This window comes from Arvicanthis niloticus, chromosome 4 (assembly GCF_011762505.2).
Source record: "Arvicanthis niloticus isolate mArvNil1 chromosome 4, mArvNil1.pat.X, whole genome shotgun sequence".
In the NCBI taxonomy this organism is placed as follows: domain Eukaryota; kingdom Metazoa; phylum Chordata; class Mammalia; order Rodentia; family Muridae; genus Arvicanthis; species Arvicanthis niloticus.
In genome coordinates this window covers 23,834,163-23,856,493 of record NC_047661.1, presented here as the reverse complement: position 1 = coordinate 23,856,493, position 22,331 = coordinate 23,834,163, and positions in this window count along the sequence as shown.

Genomic DNA, 22,331 nt, shown 5'->3' with positions numbered 1-22,331 from the left:
TGCACTAAAGGCAGCACCGTCTGGGCCATGGCACCAGCCTGGGACCCACGAGACACTAGTGTGAACACTGCCTCCACTGGGCAGCTCCATGGAGTCCATGGCTCTATGCATGGGCCCTGGTGCAACTCCACCCACCTTGTAGTGCTGGGCTCAACCCCAGACAATAACTGCCATCCTCAAGGTACCTGTTAGAAAGAAGACTCTTAATGCTTAACAATTATCCAATAGATTTATGTATTAGCAAATATTCAATACATAAGATGCCCACACAATTAGAGTTGTTAACCCAATTACCTAACCTTGATACGAATAACTGCTAAAGACACGAGAGTAACCTCTCCAGCCATCTCACCTCTCCTCCTCTCCTTCTCCTTCTCCTTCTCTTTCCTTCCTTCCTCCTCTCCACTCCTCGTTCCGCCTACCTCTTCTGTATCCAATGACAGAGTTTCTGCCACAGGCATGGAACAGTTTTTCTCGGTGGTTAGTTTTACCACAATTCAGGTGGGTTCCTCATTGCAGGACCCAATTATCTTCTTGGAGCCCTCATAGGTTACTTTCAGAATGGTAGAGAATTTAAACATTTTAAGAAGTGTATGCAGCATATCTCAAAAAGTTTTGAGGACCACAATCTATTAAGTACATTTGAGGTAAACTAGGAAGTTTGCTCCTAGTTACCTGCTTTAGACTCAAACCTAAAAACATGTACAGAAAGCTAGATAGAGTTTATTTCTAAAATTAGTTAGTATTCTGCTACAAGCAGTGTGAGAGTGCCAGAGTTGCAGCTTCGTGACTGTCATCACCCAGGCTGGGCTTGCAGTGATGCTGCCTTTGAGTTGTCCACAACCCTGTAAGAACTTGTGTCCATACTCCTTGTATAAGTAACCCAACAAACTCATTGGTTCGGACTTAAGTGGTATCAGGACTCTGGTCTGTCAGCAGTTCCCTTCCAAATAAGCAGACATTTGCTCATGCTCCACTTCTCAGGACACTGGCAATAGTTTTTCTCTCCACTTTCCCACCTCAGGACTCAGAGCTAACTTGGATTCTGTTGTTTAAATTTGGTAAGTCATCTTCCATTCTTTCTTTTTCCTTCCTTCCTTCTTTCCTTCCTTCTCTCGTTTTTTCTCTCTTTCTTTCTCTCTTTCTTTCTTTCTTTCTTTCTTTCTTTCTTTCTTTCTTTCTTTCTTTCTTTCTTCCTTCCTTCCTTTCTCTTTTTTTCTAAATACCCCAAAAGAAGAAAAGAAGAAGGTGTGACATTCAGATATGATCTGTGTACAGACATTATCTGAATGTCTCACCTTCTCTTTGTTTTCCATGTGACAAATCTCAGCGTTCATAGATTTCCCAGCCTAGTAGGAAACCATCTCCAGATAACTCAAGCGCTCGTTTCATCGTTCAAGTAATTCTTAGCTATTACGAAGTCATTGTTTCATCTGAGTGTTGAATCTATTTCATTCCAAATAGACACGAGGCTAGGTTTAAGTTAAGAACTGATCTATGTGTGATTGCACAGCACTGCGATTCTACTCAGGAGGAAGATGACCTAGGGCTGAAGGAAGGAAGATGGCCTGGGGAAAAAGTACTGAGACCCTTAAACCTCTAAGAAAGAATAAAATGGCCTTTAGTTTTAATGATAAAATACTAACTTTTGATAATTGGAAAATCTATGTGTTCAGCTAAGAAGATAGTTGTTGAGAAAAGTGAAGTTCAGTGGCTGGAGAAATGGCTCAGCAGTGAAGAGCACCCACTGTTCTTGCAGAGGAACAGAGCTCATGTTCCTGAATCCATGTTGGAAGGCTCACAACTGCCTGTAACTCCAGCTCCAGGGCATCTGACAATCCCTTCAGGCCTCTGTACACACACACACACACACACACACACACACACACACACACACACACGCACGCGCGCGCACACACACACACACATGCATACACACACATACACACATTCATATAAATAAAAATAAAATAATCTTTTAAAAGAAATGAACTTTTCAAGGCATAAATAGATACAGAGGCAACTTGTATGTATATTGCTATTGAGAGAAGCCAGTGTAGGAAGGCCACTCACTGAATTAACTTCAACTCTATGACATTCTAGAGAAGTTACAAATGTGGAAGAAATGAAAGATTGGTTGCCAAGGTTTGTAGAGCAAGAAAAGAGGAGTTAGAACACAGGAGTACTTTTTTAACAAAGCGAAACCTATCTGTTTTATATGATCATGGTGCAGACAGTGCATTTTGAATGTGTTCAGATGCCCAGATCACACAACCCTGGGAGTGCTGACATAAAGTATAAACATTTGTCTTTCTGTAGATTTATTGGTTGGACCAAAATGGATCACTCTGATTAGGAATGTAGCAACTGGTAACTGGGGAGAAGGTGGGTTCCAGCCCATAAAGAGGACATGGGAAATCTCTGGGTTTTCCATTTCATTCTGTTGTGAACCTAAAATTGTTCTAAAAAAAAAAAATAAACTGTATTAAAAAGAAGAAAACATGCAAAAATGTTAGAATAAAAATGCAGCAGACTCAGAATTTTACAGGTGGATTAAATCAAACAAAGATTCAGTAAATAAGAATTCTAATAAATTTGAGGTTGGCTTAGAATTACACAAGAAAGAGAGGAGAGATCTTTAAAATGAAAATGCAAAGAAAAATTATATATATATATATATATATATATATGCATACTATGTTCTATATTATATAATATATAATTAATATCTAATATATGTGTATATTCTATATATGTAACACGTGTAATTCTATATATGTATACTATATATGTGTGTATATTTATATATAAATTTATAACTGCATACTTAACCCTCCTCATTCAGCTGTCCCTGTTTAATACAGGGCAGAATCCACTCTGACCTTGACCTGAGGATGTGGCACATTCTTGCCTTCCAGACCTGTCCACAAAATACCAACATCTGTGAAACTAGGCCAGAGCAGGTCATCAGAGTCCTAACTTAACCCAATGAGAACTAGCTGCCAACAAGGAGAGAGGAGTAGCCCTCTGTGTAAGAAGAAGGCAGGATTCACAGTAATCATTTCCAAAAGAAAGAATGGCCACCCTGATGAGGAATACCACAGCCATGGTAGTCATGAGTTATGCCAATTTCTTAACTAGGAGCTGGCACCATGGCACAGGGCTATGATCCTAAAGTGCTGCACAGTCATCCTCCCCTAAGCATCTCCATGAGGCTTTAGTTAAAAGCCTTGTTTTCCTGTGTAGCACTCCATCCATACAGCTTGAATAGCTGCTGTATTAGCTGCTATTCAAGCTGTAATAGCTGCTGTGAGGTTAGTTACTATAGAAATTGCCATCTGATTTCCACAAGTCATTTTGGTAGAATAATGTTTCCCCAGTAAAACTAAAAAAGAAAAAAAGAAAGCAGCCAAGGAAGGGTGGAGGGATGGAGGGGTGGAGGGATGGAGGGGTGGAGGGGTGGAGGGATGGAGGGGTGGAGGGATGGAGAGGTGGAGGGATAGAGGGGTGGAGGGATGGAGAGGTAGAGGGATGGAGGGGTGGAAGGATGGAAGGGTGGAGGGATGGAGGGGTGGAGGGATGGAGGGGTGGAGGGATAGAGGGATGGAGGGGTGGAGGGGTAGAGGGATGGAGGGGTGGAGGGGTGGAGGGGTAGAGGGGTAGAGGGATGGAGGGATGGAGAGGTAGAGGGATGGAGGGGTGGAAGGATGGAGGAGTGGAGGGATGGAGGGGTGGAGGGTTGGAGGGATGGAGGGGTGGAGGGATGGAGGGGTGAAGGGGTGGAAGGATGGAGGGGTGGAAGGATAGAGGGGTGGAGGGGTGGAGGGGTGGAGGGTTGGAGGGATGGAGGGGTGGAGGGATGGAGGGGTGGAGGGGTGGAGGGGTGGGGGGGATGGAGGGGTAGAAGGGTGGAGGGATGGAAGGAAATCTCTACCACTTCCCTCTTCCTTATGCTGTTCATACAGCAGTATTCCTTAAGAAGTAGCAAACGAAAATAGAGAAGATAGGAGAAGAAAATCACAAAAGCACTGCTGATGTTCCTCTCTAGGAAAGCCCAGTGGGTTGGTGTGATGTAGAGCTGCTGGTGCACTCTGAGTGAGGGACCAAGCTCCCTCCTCTAGCTGGCAGGGCTGAGAGCTGTCCATGGTGAGCAGGGCTGGTCAGAGGTCACGGAAGCTGCCTTTTGTCCTGGGGCCTCCCAAATGGAGGCAGATACCGCCCTGACCAGGATCAGCACCCAAAGCAGAATGCTGGCTCAACTCAGATGTAAACATCTGAGGAATGCTATTCTGACCAAAAACACTTCTGGAAACTAAGTGACTGCTCCTACAGAAGAAACTAAGCAGCCCATCTGCCTGTCTTGTATACACTGGATTCTGCAAAGTGTGTAAGAGAAACAGGAGCTCCTTTGACTCGAGCCAGTGTGGGAGAAATCAGAGTCTTGAGGTCTTTAGTCTCAGTCTTCTCTTGTTATCAAAGCAGTTGTTGAAGCCTGGCAGTTATAAGACCCCAATCTAAAACAGATGCAACCTCCCCAGCTCTTCTCATGGAAGGCCGTGTATTAGAAACAAATCTGGTTTTCTTTTCTTTTCTTTTTTTCCCCCTGTGATAAGACTCAGACTTTGCACATGCTACCTCTGCAGTCTGCCACCAAGTCACCCTCCCAGCCTGTCTTAGAACTTTTCAGTAATTACTCTTATTTCATGGAATAGCCAATCACACCTGAGAAAAGTCTTCATCCATATTTGATCTAGAAAGGAAGCATCCTGTGATGTGTATCCTAAGAGTCAACTATGTACCGTGGTTTTAATTAGTTTGTTTCCCAAACCACATTTTTGTATTTAATCATCCGTGGTCAATATGTGAGTCATTTAATCAGAATATTGTCCATTTTCTTTATGCAGATCTTTTACATTCCTAAGGAGTTCACTGTGAGCTATAGATTTGGAATTCAGTTTTTAATAGTTTTTCAAGTTCTATAAATTATGGTTCAATAAGAGTGAAGAGCTATTTTCTAAAATCCCAGAGGCAGAGTGCTCACTAACACAACATAAAGTACTGGACTTTGAGGCGGGATGCTAGGAGAGAGACTGTGTCTCTGGGGACATCTGACACATTTCCCTGACTGAGAAATCTACATGCCTCTCCATGGCAGCTCACTGTACAGTAAATGCTTCCATGTGCGATAAAAGCAAAGTCTCTTGCCAGTCTTTTCCCCAGCTGATTAAGAAAATCAAATCTCTCTCAGGAAATTCAGGCAGACAGAATGAAAGCATCAATAGCCCAACAGACCAGACTGAAAAGAGAGAGAACACAGAGAGGGTTCAATCACTTGAAGATCTTGGATCTATCCAATTAATGCATAAACTGAAGTGTCGTTTCCCTCCATTCTTCTGCAAGCTTGTCACTCAGCTATAGTCAGAAATCATCATTGGGTCTGGCAGAAAAAAAAAAAGTGTGTGCCTGAGATCCTGATGTCCTGATGTATGAGACCTGGAGAGGTGGCTCAGGCGTTAAGAGCACAAGCTACAAGCTATTCTCACAGAGGCCAAGTATAGTTACCAACATCCACATGGTGGCTCCCAACTGCCTGTAACTCCAGTTCCAAGGGACCTTTTGACCCCATAGGGAACAGATATACAAGTGGTGCCCAGCCATACATGCATGGAGACAAGCACTGATACACATAGAATAAAAATAATATTTTTAAAGATAATTCCCTGCATAAAGGTACTTGCCACCAAGCCAAATGACTTGAGTTGCCTCCTCAGAACCCACATGGTGGAAGGAAAGATTGACCCCCAAAAGGTGTGTCTACTGACCTCCACACGGGGTCATGGCATGTGAACCCACACACATAATCACAAGTAAATAAGTATAAAAAATTGTCAAGATACTGAATATTTTTAGTGTGCATTAGGTTGAAATTCTAACAAATACCTAAGGATGTCTGATAACACTACAGTTATCAATACTGTATTTTAAAACAAACTTGATGATGTTAAAATGATTTAGAATCTTATATACAAGAAGCTTTCATGTTCTAAAGCAAAGCTCTTGTTTTATAAGTGCAGGGTTCCATTAGCAGAAAATGAGAATAAAATGAGCCTTTTTCCTTGGTAACACATTCTCTGCCTCAAACCCTGCAGAAAGAAAGGCATTGTTGAAAGACACTGCATTGGTTTCAGCACTTAGTGGCCAGAGATGGCCACTCCACAGCTTTGCCGATAGTCACCTGGAGCCCCAAGAAGCCTGTGATCTCTCGGAGCTTCTAGAAAACTCTCCTTTATGTCTTCATACACCTATCTATGAAACCCTAGACATTTTATCTTAACCATGCAACAGTCATAAAGTATGTATAGGCCACTCTAGGTTGATAGGTGACGGTGAACATTTATATAACCTAAGGATAAAGATGCTTTAAAGTGGAGACAATTTACACGACCATAAAAATAAAAATGGCATTCTTTCTTCTCTCCACTTGTCTTAGTCAGAGTTTCTATTGCCAGGATGGAACGGACTGAATTATGATGGAGAAGAAAGAGTTTATTCAGCTTACACTTCCACATGACAGTAACTCAGAGGTGGCAGCAACCAGGATGCCTCCTGCTGGAACCGCCTACTGATGCAGAGGCCATGGAGGGGTGCTGCTTACTGACTTGTTCTTGATAACTTGCTCAGGTTAATTTTTTTAATAGAATTCAGGGATGGACCCACCCATAATGGGCTGGCCCCTCCCCCATCTATCACTAATTAGGAAAATGCCTTACAGGCTTGCCTAAAGTCTCATCTTATAGAATCGTTTTCTTAGTTGAGGTTCCCTTCTCTCAGATGTCTTTAGCTTGTGTCAAATAAACATAAAACTAGCCAGCATGGCCGTTACAATTCTTTATGGGTGTTTAAAAAGTTGTCTGTACTACCGTACAGACTCTTACCACTCTTAGGGAGAGCTGCCTGTCAAGAGCACAAATAACAATGATATAAAGTGCAAAACCATGTGGAATTTTTTTTTTTTGCAAGGTTCAGAACAAGACAGCCAGCTCCACCCAGCAGAGATGCCAGCTGCCCAGGTTTTGTCAGGATCTAAATCTGGGAGGACAGAGATAAGGGTCTCTGCTCCAACAAGAAAGGAGCCCAAAAGGGCTCTGCAAAAGATCTGGCACGTTCCAGCTGTGAGAGCAGGGGTCAAACAGGATAAGAGTCATGAAGAACAACAGGCTGAGTTTGCTAGAAATATCTAGTGCAGATCTAAGCTTTGGGTTTAGAACATAGGCCTTCCACCAGAGCTAGGACCACAGATTTCTGTCTTTTCATTATTGAATCTTTAAAATCTATAATAAAATTTCTGTGCATGAGCTGACCTACTGGTGGACCTGACTGTGAATGAAGAGGGTCACAGCGGAATCCTAAGGCCAGAGTAGGTGTAGGGAGATAGATGCAGAGAGAGAAAAATGAAGTTGCAATTTAAAAAAAGAGGATAAGGATAAAGTGAGTGAGGGCAGGAGCCAGGGAGCAAGGACGGAAGCCTGTGCTGATACAAGCAGTTACTGGAGATGAAAACGCAATTTCAAATCTTCTGCTTAACCATCAAACTAAATCATAAACAAAGTAAAAAATAATTTAGAACACATGTGTTTAAGATTATCAAGATACATAAAATAAGAAAGAGTAAAAAAGCAGCGTTCAAAAACAAAAATGCAGATGGTATTTCTAAACTGTTTAAAGGGTTTGAGGGGTGTGGCTTAGTGACAGGGTGCTTGCTTCGCCTACTCAAGGCTTTGGATTCCACACATTGTCCATGTGCATATGGATGCAAAAGTCACACAAAAAAGTATCTAAAATACTTGTCACTGAATGTAAAAATAGTCTCCAATGGAATGAACTCTGATGCTTTAGCAGGTTACACTGAAAAAGGAACAAAGGAATGAGAACACAGAAGTCAGTAAGTGCATTTTTTTTTTTAAAAAAATGGAAAAATACTAAATGCAGTGGAGAGGTGATTTTTTAAAAAAAAAGCAGTTCTCAGGAGATGATAGGACTAAAGTTAAGAACCTTCATCTGCTTCAGGACAAGGTGTTCACGAAGCTTACAGTATAGAATTCTGTCAGTGTATCTGCTCAAGTGGCTTCTGCTGATAGAGAAGCTAGGGAGACATCATTTGCCTCTAGTACAGTCCAGTGCACAGAATACCAGTGACAGACAGCACTGTTCACCAAAGAAAGAAAGAAAGAAAGAAAGAAAGAAAGAAAGAAAGAAAGAAAGAAAGAAAGAAAGAAAGAAAGGGGGAAGGGAAGGGAAGGGAAGGGAAGGGAAGAAGGGAAGGGAAGGGAAGGGAAGGGAAGGGAAGGGAAGGGAAGGGAAGGGAAGGGAAGGGAAGGGAAGGGAAGGGAAGAGAAGAGAAGAGAAGAGAAGAGAAGAGAAGAGAAGAGAAGAGAAGAGAAGAGAAGAGAAGCCTGTTTGTAGGAGCCCCTGCTATCCCTAAGTGTAAAGTATAGGGATCAGAGCACAAACATTTCATGTTAGATGTCAGGGTCACAGCTCTTGAAATCCCCAGGGATCCTTGCTCTACACTCCAGTCACTATGTTTTCTCAGTGAAAGCAACATTTTTGGTTTTTTTTGAGCTTCCTTCCTGCTTTACAATCCAGTAGTCCACCATCATTCTGGTAGTTTCTATGCCTCTTCATGCAACTTGATAATGTCTGTGCTGATGTGTTTTCTGCAGGTCCCTGCACATACCAAAATGTACGTGTTTCAAGCTCTCATACAGAAAGATTCATGTCTGCAGTCCAGCCATGCATGCTGGCTATCTGTGGGGGATGAACTTGATTACTACTTGAGATGAAAATATATGCCCATGGTGGGTGGCACCATTCCCTAAACAGGAAGTCCTGAACACTGGCATGCACACATTAATTCATTAATATCTACTCTGTATTTGTATGCAATGTGACTAGCTGGATGGATCACATTCCTGCTGCTTTGACTTCCCAATAATGATGGACTTCAAATTGTAAGCCAAATAAACCCTTTTTGCTTTAAGTGGCTTTGTGATATATATATATATATATATATATATATATATATATATATATATATCACAGCATCAAGAGAAAAATAACCTAAAACCACAACAACTGCTTTAAGTTTAGACCTAACCTTAAATAATAATTGAACATATTTAAACATAAAATTTAAAGATAGTTGCTAAGATTTTAAAATTATAATTAATATACAAATAAAGGAACAGAGGTAAGTTTGCATCCAAAGAGACAAAGAAGGCGTGTTATTCAGGGTTCTCTAAAGGAACAGAATTGAAAGAAGGAATATGCCTGTGTGGGTATGTGTATGTAAGTATATATGTATGATGGCTAGATCTACACTGTATTGTCTCCCAACAATAGCTATCTCACAATGAGAGGCCAAGATTCTGTTAGTTCTCGGTCCATACAGCTAAATGTCTCTACAATCACAATCTGGGGTCAAAGGCCTAGAGGATTCCCAGATGGCTGCTGGTTTTCAGTCTACACTGGAGATGAATTTGCTAACGAGAGTTAGGACAAACAGGTAAAGAGTAAAGCTTCCTCCTTCTATGTCCTTCCTTCTGGGCTGCCACCAGATGGTATTGCCAATGTTTAGGGTGGGTTGTCCTACTTCAAATAATCTGATAAGAAAGTCCCTCATAGGGGAGCCCAAAAGCTTGGGTATTAACTGATTCCAGCTGCAGTCATGTTGACAACTCAAATAAGTGGTCATGCAAGAAACTCGAAAATAAGAAATAATGGGTTTAGAGAGGATACTAGTGAAGTCATTATACAGCCTCCAAATAACAGTACTGCAAATGAGAGCAGGCTTATGGAGACTCAGTGTCAAAAAGACACAAATATCTGATATTTATTGATTTCTTTTTCTTACCAAAGCCTTCCCTGGGGAGGGGGGGTTTACATAGCATAAAAAACTTCTGATAGCCTTATTTTGCACACAAGAATGTAAAATACAAGATCACAAAGAGGTAAGTGGAGAGCTGTGATCCAAGTTAGCAATCAGCTTTAGCAGAGATTTATCTTCTCATGAAAACGTAGGCTGCAAAGTCAGGGCTGTTATCTAGCAGTAGAATATAGTCTCCTGTCTGAAAAACACAAGTCTCCTGTTTATGATTTCTAGTAATACTTGATCATTTTTCATTGGCTCACATGAAGCTGTCCATTAAAATAAAAGCAAAACAAGACAAAACAAACCAAAAAAAAAACCCCACTCTTGTTTCCAGAGGCCAGCAAAGGATCCACTACTGCTTAAATAAAATCCTATGCACCCCTGGGCATCAAACCAATGCAACCTTTTTAAAACTAAGTCTTGCTATCTGAAAGAATTTCAAGGCTCCAACACTTTCCCAATGCATCACAACTTCTATTGATGTCTTTCTTATGCATATGTTTTTTGGTAGCATAGGTTTTTATTTCTACAAATGTTCTGAAAAAAAAAAAAAGTGTATATCATGCTGAGTGAGCCTGTGACCATATGATACGATCTTTAAGATTTTAATAATTTATGCATTGGGGGCAGATAGGCAATGCTGTTTTGGATCTCTCTTTGTAGTGACACGGCAATGGTACACATCACAGTAATCACATGGTGGTGGTGGGAAGGCACACAGTTACCAGCAGAGATATGCATGCACTCGATGAATAAATTCATGAAGCCTGGCACCTCTGTGACCCTGAATCCACAGTCTGTCTTATCTGGTCCCACCCCAGCTCATTACTGCCACCATAAAAGCAGCCACTCTGCTCCATTTTCATCTTGTCTGCCCTTTGAAGGCAAGGACACACAAAAGAAAAGGGTGGATAACTACATTTCCTTCTGTAAGTGGCCAAGAAGCACTTTTTTAGTCCTAATATATTGGGCAGGGATGGAGGTGGAGTATGTGCATTTGTCACTTGATGTTTGGTGTATTGTGCAACTACAGGGAAGATATAGGTGTAATTGTTGCTGTTTTCAGTTTTTTGTCTTTTCAGTAACGCATTTGCAGTTGGTGACATCTCATTAACATGCAGGAAGTCTTCTGGGAAAGGCTACCTGACCGAGAAGTGTGCTCTGCTTCCATGTGAGAGTCTGACAGTGTCAGGGCCAAATTGTGTCAATGCTTCTGAAGAGGCTCTCATTGCAAGAACAGAAGACAGACTCAGTTACACACAGAGTGGGACAGCCTCCGTCACCCCTGAGAGTTCTGGGCCCTGGGTACCTGCTGAGTTGCTTTTCCACATAGGTTGAAGGATGATGCTCTGCCCCAGCATCTGCTGCACACAGAAAAACTAGCAACCTGAATATTCTGTGGGAATCAGATGACCATGGCAGATTCACAGCAGAGTATGGCTGCTCATGAGAGGAAGGAGATGAAATAAAATAACTGAGTCCATGGAACAGAAAGAAATGGGAGAACAGATAATTCTGGTGGATATTTGGGGTGGGGAAAGTAAAGGAAAGAAAGAATCTGTAAATCACTAGAAACTTATGCTGGTCTCGGTGGCACAGGGCAATGTCGGAGGCATCAGAGGGTTAAGCCTAGTGTGGCTAACACAGTTTATCCATCCTGGCCTTGTCATCTTGGTGAACCTGCCTTGTACTTTCTCCAGCTGTTTCTTTTTAACTTTTTCCTCCAGACAGTGTAGTGCCACAAAAGGAAAGTCCAGCAAAAGACGAAGGTGGACTGTGAGACTAGAAACTTTTTTTATTGTTTTGGGACAGGGTCCCATATAGCCCAGGCTGGCCTTAAAGTGAGTATATAGCAAGAATGACCTTAAATCTGGTCTTCTTGCCTCCACCTCCCCAGTGCTGAGATCTCGGGTATATGTCACTGTGTCCTGTTTCATGTGCTGCTGGGGACTGAACTCAGGAGTTGGTCCCTTCTGGGGAAGCATGCTGCCAACTTAGTCACATTTCTGCTTAGAAGCATGTCTTTTAAAATCTTTAACCTTGTATCTTTTAAAGATTTATCTTATTTATTGATTATGTATATTATGTATTTATGTAAGTATATATGTATATACATATGTGTGTACATATGTGTGTATGTGCCTCTGTGTGTGTATGAGTTTGTGTGTGTGAAGGCAGGTGCTTGGGAGGGCAGAGGTATTGGCTCTGAATCATGAAGCTGAACTTAGAGCCACCTGATGTGAATTCTGGGAATTGAATTGGTGTCCTCTGCAAGAGCAGTGATGCTCTTAACAACTGAGCCATCTTCTAGCCCATCAACCTTGTGTCACATAGGTCATTGTCGTTTGGTTATAGTTCTTTGAACTGGTGTAATGATGCCATCAATGGAATGTGAATACCTTGACCTCCATAATTACAAGTAAAGCTTGAAAATTAAGACTAAACCCATTATTATATTCTGCTTAATAACAACAAAGTGACAGTCAAGTGTTCTTCCCAAATATCATGTTATTCTCTTTCTTAACTTGCCTGAGGAGAAGGCATTTATTGAGCTGTTTAATCAAATAACCAATATACAGTTTAGTGACTAAAGACAGGATCATTTATTGATTGCATAAATTTTAATAATGATGAATTCACATCTGACTCTGTGAGATTTATACATCAACTAAATAAGGCAATATATCAAGGAAGATGAACATTGTTGCCTGTGTACCCTGCTATAAATTGCTAAACCATCTTTTAATCCTGTCTTTAAGCTCTGGCCTAGACTCAGATGAGCAGGGAGCAATGCTGTTATCAAGAGTCAGTGGAGTGGGTGTGGATTAGGATGCTGGCATCCATTACTAGTGCTTGGGCCAGATAGCGTCACAGTAGAAGTGAGGTAAGTATTTTTGCTGTTCTTTGAAGGTCTAAAGTTATGCTCTCTGTCTAGTGATGCTTCTTCGTGATATGGTTTTCCCAAGGCTATATTTTTCTCTGATGAAAAATGAAATCAAAGGAATATAAATGCATCTATTTCTCTCCAGAGTTAACTGTCCAATAACACAATCTTGCATTTTTTACATAAAAATCATAAACAGTTAATAGATGTAAACACAAAGAACTAAGAAAGTCATTGAGTGTTTTGTCTTAAACTTCAGCTTTGCATGAGTAAGGGTTCTAGTTTCTGTGACAAAATTCCTGACAGAAGTATCTTAAAAGGGGACAGAGTTGTGCAGGCTCACAGTTTGAAGGGACACAGTCCATCGCAGGGAGGAAGGCAAGGTGGTAAGGAGTGCAAGATGACCATCATACTGAGTCCACAGTCAGGAATCAAAAAAGGAGCAATGAACTCAACTTGTCCTCTCCTTTTCACTGAGTCTGGGTTCTCAAGACTCTGGGATGGTCTTGCCCACATTCAATGTGATACTTTCTCACTCCAATTTCTCTGTAAACACCTTGAAGGACACACTCAATGGTGTGTCCTGGATGATTACAAAGTCAGTCACTTTAACAATGAGATGGCACATGCTCTCTGCACACATGAGCTGCTTTAGGGATGTGGAATGTCCATTGGTCTTTGGCATCTCTTTCTTAAGATCTTAAGAGGTAAGGTTGTCTAATCTGCAGCTTTTCAAACATTGTACTTATTTACTTTAACATAAAGAAGAGAAACCAAAACACTTATCCTTCAAGTTGACATGGACCATGGTCACTGGTCATAGACTTCAGATTCTAGAATGTCTTTAAATATTAATAGTGCATCTGACTCCAACAATCACAGTCTTTGTACTTTTCTGTGTCTTGAATATTTTGGGGGAGGAGCACAGTAAATATGTTACCATTTGCAATTTAAAATGTAAAAAATAGAACTACTGGGTGTTTTTAAAAAATATAGCTTATCATTGTGACTTATAAAGATGCCTATAGCGAGCATACTGATATGTACATATGTGACATGCATAAGTAATCTCTGCATCTCACTTGTTTACGTGATTGGAAGACATATCACAGAGTCTGTATGATGTAATTCAAAGACCATAACTGAATTAGAAATATGCAGGACATATCATGGATGTATGTTGCTACTAAATGCATATTTGGTATTGTAGGTACACAGAGGTTTTCATGATTAAGTGTTTTCTTCTGTCAAGTTTCACATTTAAAAATATGTCTTTAAAATGCACTGGTATCAATGCTTAAAAAGGAGTCATGGGACAGAAAGGGTCAAACTGGGGTGGTAAAGTGGAAGGTTAAGAAATAGAGAAAGTATAAGGAGGGACAAATAACTTGAAAGACCTTTTGGAAAAGATATAAGAAGGCCTACTAGTGTAGAAGGGACTATAACAAGTCAACAGCATCCCTAATAAACATTGGAAGCTAAAACATAAGAATTCATGATCAGGGGCTTAATACCTGCCCACATGCTACAGCCTGTGTGCCTCCAAGGAGGTCCCCAGTAACCAAGGACACAGGTGAGAATTTTGCCCAAATATCCATGCTGGCTAGGATACCCATAGAGCCCAGCTATGGGTAGCTATAGTCAGGACCTATCTCTGACCCCCAGCTCCACCTTCTTTCTGGTCTGCTTTCCCACTCAGGCCATATCAGCAGCCCAATACCCTCTCATGCCCTACAGCCTATCTGCCTCCCAGGAGGTCCACAGTAACCAGGGAACCAGGTGAGAATCTCACCCAACTACCTGTGATAGCTTGGATACCCATATAGCCAAGCTGACATGGGACCTACCCAAGCTACCAAGTTCTACTTTCCTTCCAGTTCACTTCTTCAACAGGGCCAGAGTATCAGACCTGATATCTCCCACACCTTACTGCCTGTCTATTTCCCAAGAGACCCACAGTAACGAGGGACACAGAATGTCCACAGTAGCTAGAGACACAGGAGGCCTGCTCTAACCAGAGACACAGGAGGCCCACCCTAACCAAAGACAGCATTGCCTGCCTTCAAGGAGACCAGATCTAACCCAAGTCACAGAGCTCTACCTGCCTCCAAGGAGGCCAGATCCCATCAGAAACACCCAGGCCAGTGAACACCAGAGATAACCAAATGGCCAGGGGCAAGCTCAAGATCATAAGTGACTGAACCCAATGCAATTCAGCACCATCAGAACCCAGTTCTCCCACCACAGCAAGCTCTGGATACCCTACCATATGTGAAAAGCAAGATAATGACCTTAAATCTCATCTCATGAAGACAATAGAGGCTTTTAAGGAGGATAAAAATAACTCCCTTAAAGAACTACAGGCAAACAGGTAGAAGCCCTTAAAGAAGAAACAAATAAATCCCTTAAAGAAATACAGAAAAATACAATTAAGCAGGAGAAGGAATTGAACCAAATGGCTTAAGAACTGAAAATGTAAATAGAAACAATAAAGAAAGCATAAAGGGAGGCAACTCTAGAGATGGACAACTTAGCTCACAGGAGTTACAGATGCAATCATCACCAACAGAATACAAGAGATAGAAGAGACAATCTCAGACATAGAAAACACCATAGAAAATATTGACACATCAGTCAAAGAAAATAACAAAGTGTAAAAAGCTCCTAACCTAAAATATCCAGAAAATTCAGGACACAATGAAAAGGTCAAACCTAAGAATAATAGGAATAGAAGAAGGTGAAGAATCCCAGATCAAAGAGCCAAAAAAGATCTGCAATATCATAGAAGAAAACTTCTCTAACTCAAAGAAAAAGTTGGCCATAAATATACAACAAGCCTACAGAACACCAAGTAGATAAGACAAGAAAATAAAGTATTCTTGTCACATAATAATCAAAACACTAAATTCACAGAACAAACAAAGAAATATTAAAAGCTGTAAAGGGAAAAGACCAAGTAACATATAAAGGCAGACCTATCAGAATTACACCAGACTTCTCAACAGAGACTGTAAAAGCCAGAAGATCCCAACATCACAGGGCAGCCTGTGCCCCAGGTTACTGTGGACGGTACCCAGCAAAACTCTCAATCACCATAGACAGAGAAACCAAGATATTCCATGGCAAAACTAAATTTAAACAGTTTCTTCCTACTAATTCAGCCCTACAGAGGATACTGGAACAAAATCAATAATACAAGGAGGGTAACTACACCCAAGAAAACACAAGAAATAAAACATTTCACAACAAACCCAAAGGAAGAGAATCATACAAACATAATACCACTTCCAGCAACAAAAATAACAAGAACTAACAATCATCTGTCTTTAATATCTCTCAATATTAATGGACTCAATTTCCCAATTTAAAAAAAAACACAGCCTAATAGATATGTAAACAGGATTCAGCATTTTGCTGCATACAAAAAACACATTTTAATGACAAAGACAGACACTTCCTCAGAGTAAAAGGGTAGAAAAAAGTTTTCCTAGCAAATGGTCCCAAGAAACAAGGTGGAGTTGCCATTCTAATAGCCAATAAAATAGACTTTCAACCAAAAGTTATCAAACAAGATGGAGAAGGACACTTCATAAAGATCAAAGGAAAAATCCACCAAGTGGAAGTATCAATTCTGAACATCTATGCCCCAAATGCAAGGGTACTCACATCTGTAAAAGAAACTTTACTAAAGTTCAAAACACACATCGAATCTCACACAATAATAGTGGGAGACTTCAACAACCCACTCTTACCAATGGACATGTTACTGAAACAGAAACAAAACAGAGACGCAGTGAAACTAATAGAAGTTATGAACCAAATGGATTTAACAGATATCTACAGAACATTTCACCCCAAACCAAGAAAACATACCTTCTCAGCACCTCATGCTGACTTTCTCCAAAACTGACCATATAATCGGACATAAAACAAGCCACAACAGATACAAGAAGATTGAAATAATCCCAGCCATTTTATCAGATCATCACATACTAAAGCTAGACTTCAATAACAATAAAAACACAAAAAGCCCACATACTCATGAAAACTAAACAATTCTCTGCTCAACGGTAACTGTCAGGGAAGAAATTAAAAAAAAAAAAGAAATCAAAGACTTTATAGAATTCAATGAAAATGAAGACACATCATACCCAAGCTTATGAGACACAATAAAAGCAGTGTTAAGAGGAAAATTCATAGCACCAAGTGCCTTCATATAGAAATTGGAGAGATCCCATACAACCATCTTAACAGCATACTTGAAAGCTCTAGAACAGAAAGAAACAAACACACCCAAGAGGAGTAGATGACAGAAAATAGTCAAACTAAGGGCTGAAATGAACCAGTTAGAAACAAGGAGAATGATACAAAGAATCAACAAAACCAAAGCTGGGTTTTTTTTTGTTTTTTTTTTTTTTTTTGAAAATCAATAAGATAGGTAAACGCTTAACCAAACTATCTAAAGGGCACAGAGACAACATCCAAATTAACAAAATCAGAAATTAAAAGGGAGATATAAGAACAGAAACTGAGGAAATTTTAAGAATCATCAGATCCAACTTCAAAAGCCTATATCCTACAAAACTGGAAAATCTAGATGAATTGGATGGTTTTCTAGACAGATACCATGAACCAAAGTTAAATCAAGATCAGGTAAACTATCTAAATAGTATCATAACCCCTAAGGAAAGAGAAATAGTCTTTAAAAACCTCCCAATCAAAAGAAGCTGAATGCCGGGCAGTGGTGGTGCACGCCTTTAATCCCAGCACTTGGGAGGCAGAGGCAGGCAGATTTCTGAGTTTGAGGCCAGCCTGGTCTACAGAGTGAGTTCCAGGACACAGAGAAACCCTGTCTCAAAAAACAAAAAAAACAAAAAAAAAAACAAAAAAAAAACAAAAAAAAAAAAAAAAAAAAAGAGGGGGAGGGGGGAGGGGGAGGGGGAGGGGGAGGGGGAGGGGGAGGGGGAGGGGGAGGGGGAGGGGGAGGGGGAGGGGGAGGGGGAGGGGGAGGGGAGGGGGAGGGGGAGGGGGAGGGGGAGGGGGAGGGGGAGGGGGAGGGGGAGGGGGAGGGGGAGGGGGAGGGGAAAAAGGGGAGGAGGAGGAGGAGGAGGAGGAGGAGGAGGAGGAGGAGGAGGAGGTAGAGGAAGAGGAAGAAGAAAGAAGAAGAAGAAGAAGAAGAAGAAGAAGAAGAAGAAGAAGAAGAAGAAGAAGAAGAAGAAGAAGAAGAAGAAGCAGCAGCAGCAGCAGCAGCAGCAGCAGCAGCAGCAGCAGCTGAGCCAGGTGGTTTTAGTGCAGAATTCTACCAGACCTTCAAAGAAGAGCTAATACCAATACTCTTCAAACTATTCCACAAAATAGAAACAGAAGGAACACTACCTAATTCATTCTATGAAGTCACAGTAACTCTGATACCTAAACCACACAAAGACCTATCAAAGAAAAAGAACTTCAGACTAATTTCATTTATAAATATCAATTCAAAAATACTCAATAAAATTCTCGCAAACCAAATCCAAGAACACATCAAAATGATCATTCACCACCATCAATGTAATATACTATATAAACAAACTCAAAGAAAAAAGTCACATGATCATCTCATTAGATGCTGAAAAAGCCTTCGACAAAATACAATACTCCTTCATGTTAAAAGTCTTGGAGAGATCAGGAATTCATGGCACATACCTAAACATAATAAACACAATATATAGTAAACCAACAGCCAACATCAAATTAAATGGAGAGAAACTAGAAGCAGTCCCAATAAAATCCAGGACAAGACAAGGCTGCCCACTCTCTCCCCATCTATTTAATACAGTACTCAAAGTTCTAGCTAAAGCAATTAGACAACAAAAAGAGATCAAGGGGATACAAATTGGAAAGGAAGAAGTCAAAGTATCACTATTTGCAGATGATATGATAGTATTCATAAGTGACCCCCAAAATTCCACCAGAGAACTTCTCCAGCTGATAAACAACTTCATCAAAGTGGCAGGATATAAAATTAATTCAAATAAATCAGTAACCTCTCTTTATCCAAATGATAAACAGGCTGAGAAAGAAACTAGTGAAACAAAACCCTTTACAACAGCCACAAATAGCATAAATATCTAGGTATAACTCTAATCAAGCACGTGAAAGATACAACAAAAACTTCAAATCCCTGGAAAAACATTGAAGACCTCTGAAGATCTCCCATGTTCATGGATAGGTAAGATTAAAATAGTGAAAATGGCCATCTTACCAAAAGCAATCTACAGATTTAATGCAATCCCCATCAAAATTCTTCACAAACAGGGAAAGAGCAATTCTCAACTTCATATGGAAAAACAGAAGCCAAAAACATACAGAAAGCATCTTCAATAAATGGTGCTGGTCCAACTGGAGGTCTGTGTGTAGAAGAATAAAGTCAATTTAGTAGCTTGAAGGTGCCGTAGTTATAAGTTTACAATAATGGACAGCTACCCAGAAGCAGTAGGTCTAAGTGCTTTATAGGCTCTGTGATTAGGCCCATGATGCTCATGGATTTAAAAGAGTACTTAAGCATGCACTTCCAAGAACATGTTCCCAGCAATTTATAGCTATGCATACATGTAAGAATACACATGCATAGACATACATGGGTACACATTATATTAATCATTAATGTAAATAATAGAATCCACAATGACCATTTGTCTTTTTCATTACTTTTCAAAACTGGTATATCCTTTATTTTTAAATGTTTTTTTTTTTTTAAAGAATAAAGAGAATGTAAGGATATTAAGCAGATGAATATTCAGCCCAATATAATACTTAAAAGTTATGAAGGTAGAACTAGGCTAGAATGATACCCACCATATGTCAACGGTTTGGCCATGAACATCCTGTGCCATGCTACTGAGCAATGCTCCTGTTTCAGTGTTGAATTATATGTATGCTGTCAACCATGCCAGAAGAATGGACAAGGCCAGATTTGCTGTGGGAAGGAATATCCCCCTTTCTTTGCTTCACATGTACTCTGCAAGTGACGGCACAAAAATCTCATAGGCCCATCTTTCACAAGCAGGGGAGGGCGGGTCCAGGAAAGCAGGATCAAAGCCTGTCTACCATTGTTCTGAATCTTAGCCATTCCTTCTCAGATTTTGAAGGTACCTATTTTGGTCTTTCCTGGCTCAGTGTTCTAGTCATCCATCACAAGGACACTGCCTGTGTTTTCACTCCATCACCCACAACAGAGGGGCAACTTCTCCAAAGTGAAATGATGAAGAAGGCCATGTCTAAAGTGCATACAGATCCTGTCCCAGACAAATGAGAGACAGCAGGAAATTTGTAAGTCCTTGCTGGCCTTTCACAGGACAGAAACCATGACAACAGGATCTCTGTCTCTGTCTCTGTCTCTGTCTCTGTCTCTTTCTCTTCCTCCTTTCCTCTCCTTCCCCCTCTCTCTCCCCTTCCCCTCCCCTTCCCCTTCCCCCCTCCCCCTCCCTTACTTAACACAGCTTCCACAACTATGGAAATAATGGGGGGTTCTTTTATGTAGGGCTTACTGGATTGCTAAAGATGAGAGCTGAATAAATTGTAAAGGAGTGGAATAACAGTAATCATAAAGAGAAAAGAGAACACAAACCGATGTAATACAGCTGTGTTTTTCTGGGTGATACGTTGGTTACATTTTTTATATTTATGAAGCCAAGCGACTCATTAGAAAGACTGATATAATTCTGGACACAAGAGACTTGGAACATGAAATTAGTGTTTGTTGCTGATTCAATGGCCGTGTACACTGAGCTTCAAGAAAGCTGAAAGATCCTTCTTCGTTTGAGTGGGTGTACTTCTCTATGCCCCTCTGAAAATAGCTAAAATGGAAGAAACAATGTTGAAACAGATAACTACAGCAAACGCTGACCTTTACCCTTCAAAAAGTCACAAAGAAGTATCAAGTGTTTAGAGTTCGTGCCTGTAACGATGCTATAACCCAATTTATCTCTCATAAATCTCACCTTTGTGTGTGCTGCCCACTCTCATCTAAGACACATCTTTGTTTCAAGAGTCAGTGCTTTTTACAGAATTAGCATTCTATCAAGTGGTTCTTTTCTTTTTACTCAAGAATGCATTGCTTTGGGAAGTATGCATCTAACATTAGGGCAACTTTCTTCAAATTCAACTCCTTAAAAGGGAAAAAAATCAACTGCCTGCAAATAGTAAGTTTTAAGATTTTCTCAAGTGTTGACAGAATAAAAAATACATTGATTGGTCATTGTCAACATCAACAATGTAATTTCCATTAACTCCTACAAGAGCTGTACAACTGTTTTGGATAATTCCAGCTTTACTGACTGATGAAAATGTCCGTTCTAGTTTTAAGACTATCCACAGGTGTATGAGTAGCTGTCTGGGAAGGGGGTGAAGCCGTCATACTTTAGGCTCTGTCACCAGCTGCATGAGCTTTGTGAAGCCTCCTCTGTCTATCCAAATTGTCCTAAGGGTGCCTCGAGTGGCTTCAGTGGTCCAGTCTGGTTTCCACATTCAAACCTTCCTTTTCTCCCCAGTAGATTTTTGGTGGTTGTTATTTTTCCAGTTAATTAGAGGATGGCTTAAAGGGCAACTGGTTTGTTTTTTGTTGTTGTTATTGTTGGGATGTTTTTGTTGCTATTGTTGTTGTTTTTGCTTTGGGGGGATTTTTTTTCCTTCAGAAGCTCTTTCCCAGATAATACTAAAGTCCTCATTTCTCAAAACAAAATTGATCTGGCATTAAATTCTCCATCTCCTTTCCAATCCACAACCATATCTCTATGTCATCTATCTATGTATTTATCCATCGGTCATCTATCATTCATCAATCACCTATTTATTTATAATAGATGATTATGCTATCTATCCATAATAGATGATGGCTGTCCATAATAGCTGTCTGATAACTATTTATGTATTATCTAATATCTAAAGATATTATAGATATCTATAAGTAGATATATACTTATTTACTTATTTTGATCTGTCACACATCAATTATCCTTTGTATTGTATATCTGTACATGGTCTATTGTATATCTGTATCTATCATCTACAACTGTTTATCATCTGTAGAGCTAGGTCCAACCTCTACCATCCATGTCTAACATTTATATCATCATCTATCTACCTATCAGACCTGAAGATAGACAGTGTCCCAGTGTCCCACTTACTCAGTTGATAGCCAGATACCATTTAGAAGTAGTATCTGTTATATAAGAACAGTTTGGGTTTGGAGAATTAATAATTAGTTTTGATTGTTACATGCTGTGTGTGGTGGGGCCACTTGCTTGGTAGGCTCCGTATCCTCTTTTCTTACTGCTCAAGCATTCAAACCATCACACACAGTCCTGGTCAAGTCTACTGTGTCTATAGGAAGCTGACACACTGAACTTCAGTGAGCAATGAATATAAAGCAGGGTTCTTTCCTTCAGCTCTTCCAAGACTCAAGCTCAAGTTGACGTTTTGTGACAGTTAACTACACAGTCAAATAGGCTTTTATTGGTTATCTTGTTTTTCTCC